The 2,849-nt window shown below is 52.6% G+C and overlaps 1 long non-coding RNA gene across 1 annotated transcript in view; it reads right to left on the reverse strand.

The window, feature by feature from the left end:
- The window catches only part of LOC107182602, a 15,038-nt gene extending 12,675 nt beyond the window's left edge, over positions 1-2,363 (reverse strand). Inside the window, exon 1 of the long non-coding RNA XR_001513319.1 lies at positions 2,353-2,363. This is a non-coding gene — a long non-coding RNA (uncharacterized LOC107182602). The remainder of the gene's footprint in view (positions 1-2,352) is intronic.
- Between the last annotated feature and the right edge of the window lie 486 nt (positions 2,364-2,849).

Genomic DNA, 2,849 nt, shown 5'->3' on the forward strand with positions numbered 1-2,849 from the left:
GGGCTGCATCTAGGGATTGGGCCTGCCCTCTGCCACCCGGGAGCAGGCCTAAGCCAGCAGGTTGTTATCTCTGGAGGGGTCCCAGACTGCGAGAGGGCACAGGCCGGGCTGAGGAATCCCCCTCTCCCCCGAGTGCACAAATTTTTATGCACCAGGCCTCTAGTCTATATAATAAAGAGGTAATATGCAAATTGGTCTTAACAGCATAAAATTAATGACCAATTTGCATATTAACAGGCCAGCAGGAGGCTGCGAATGCAGCAGGGGAGCTTTCTGTGCCCCTGCACCCACATGGGCAGGAGTCAGGCCTGGGTTCCAGGCGCCCGAAGCAGCGGGGGTCAGGCCTGGGTCCTGGATAGCCACAGCGCAGTGGTAGTTAGTCAGTTAGGCCTGGGTCCCAGGCACTACAGCACGGGAGTCAGGCTTGGGTCCCAGGCACCCACAGCAGTGGAAGTCAGGCCTGTGTCCTGGGCACTGCTGCACAGCAGTTAGTCCTGTGTCCTGGATGCCACAGCATGGGAGTCAGGTCTGGGTTCGGGGTGGCCATGGCACAGTGACAGTCCATCAGGCCTGGGTTCTGGGCACCCTCAGTGGCAGGAGTTAGGCCTGGGTCCCAGGCGACCTCGGCCCAGCGGCAGTCAGTCAGGCCTGGGTCCTGGACACCCACAGTGGCAGGGATCAGGCCTGGGCCCATCAACAGTTAGAAGGCATCTCAGGGTGAGGACCATCACCTCAGCCAGAACTCAAGATGGTTGCCTGGCCTGGCCCCTCCTCAGAGGCAGCCCTTTCCTCCGTGTTCACTGCAGAGGACAGACAGGGATGCCTAAGAGGCTCAGGCCATGGTGCCCCATCCCTACCCTACTCCTCTGGCCTCCTTCACCTGTGGCCCCCACAGAAGGGTAGGTATGAGAGTCCTTCCCCTGCTACTTCTCACCACTGTCTGCAGCCATCCCTCAGCACACAGGCATATCGGCTTTCAAACTAGCCCTACTCACTTCCTCTCACTCCCTTCCAGGGCCTCTGGTCTGGATGGGGCCTTTGGAATCCAGGGCTCTGGGGTTTTACAACAGAGCTGGGGTGGGAAAGGGTAAACAGCACCAAAGATGGCTGATATGGCCATCCACCTCTGCCTCAGCTTGACCAATTAGTTCAGCCTCAGAACGTGACACTCAGAGGGGTCGCTACCCCAGTACCAACCTCCTCTCCCCCTTGGCCCTGCCCACAGCTGGTGCTTGATGCAGCTCCGTGTGCCTTACTTAACCACCCCTCCCTTCCCTGTTCCTACAAAGGAGGCTGTATCTTTGTATGTTACATTCATATAAACTTTGTAACGTTTTGGGGGAAAAAAGATGACCAAGAGAATGCCACAGTCAACGTGTCTGGAGTCCGGCTCAGGAGAATGGAGAAAAAAGAGAATTCCATAAGTTGGCCGATGCCAAGATATTTCTGAGTGACTGCCTGGTGTGTGACTGTTGTTTGACCGCAGAGGAAGGAGTCCAAGTTTCTCAGCAGAGCACCAAGGACTTCTTCCATGTTCTGAACCTTAGCTCTGGTTTTCTGAATTCCCTGCTCCCCATCTGTCAGCTCCCTCCCTCTGAGGGGCACTATTGTCGTCACATGGGTGCAACAGGAATATTGTATCTGGAAAAGATTGCCCCAATGTACGTATCCTTTTATCTGACGATGAAAAAATCCCAAAGAATGGAGACAGACTACTGTCCTTTATGCTTAAAAAAAAACCTGGAAGTGTCCTGGGAAGAGCTGAAACTTGGTTCTGTCCATGCACCTCAGAGAGATTGGATGAGGAAATGGCCTGGTTTGGCCCTGAATTTACTCTTGAAGGTGTCTTTGCCACAAAATGAATAAATTGCCACCTTTTGGAATAGGGGCTCATACGAAAGTCTGCATTCCCAACTTTTCTTGAAAGAAATCTATGTTCTGCAGCTGAGGCCACTGTTCTGAGACCAGGTCCTGTCGCTAGGAATCAGGGGGCACTGGAGTGGAAACTCCACACTGTGTCCTTTTACATTCAGGGATTGAGCTGAACTCACTTTAGAGGAGGCCTGGCAAGGCTGACAGGTGTCACAGATAGAAGGATAGAGAATGGAGAGGCAGACATCCTGCTCTGTCCCTGCCTGGGTGGGGTCAGGCAGATGAAGGCCATCCAGCCCACCCCACAATTGGGTGAGATAGCATCCTCTGTGTCCACCTCTCATCCTGTAGGCCCAGCCAGTCCCCTCAACTCCGGGCAGCTCTCTGTGTTCCACGACAGCATGGTCTGCCCTCACATGCTGCTCACCCTAAATGAGAAGGAAGAGAGCAGTTGGCCCACAGAAAGATAGGGCTCACAACTGGTGAGTGCAGTGGCAGTGGCAGGAGCCTCTCCTGCTTCTATGGCAGCACTAAGGAGCAGTGAGCCAAGTGGTAAGGAGCAGCGAGCAGGTGGACAGTAAGGAGAGAGGGTTTCCAAACTGTGAGCGGGATTTCCAACTGTTGGCTTAGGCCCGTTCCAATAAGCCAGCAGGTGGACATCCCCTGAGGGGTCCCAGACTGCAAGAGGGTGCAGGCTTGTGCTAACCCACAGCCAACATTATACTCTATGGGCAAAAATGAAAGTGTTTTCCCCTAAAATCAGGAACAAGACAGGGATGTCTTCTTTCACCACTCTTATTCAACATAATACTGGAAGTACCAGCCACAGCTATCAGACAAGAAAAAGAAATAAAAGCAGTACACATTTGAAAGAAGGGACTAAAATAGTCATTATTTGCAGGTGACATAAAAACCCTAAGACTCCACCAAAAAATTAGTATATCTACTAAATGAATTATTCAAATTAGCAGTATACA

The sequence above is a fragment of the Myotis davidii genome, unplaced genomic scaffold, assembly GCF_000327345.1.
Source record: "Myotis davidii unplaced genomic scaffold, ASM32734v1 scaffold1010, whole genome shotgun sequence".
NCBI classification, from domain to species: domain Eukaryota; kingdom Metazoa; phylum Chordata; class Mammalia; order Chiroptera; family Vespertilionidae; genus Myotis; species Myotis davidii.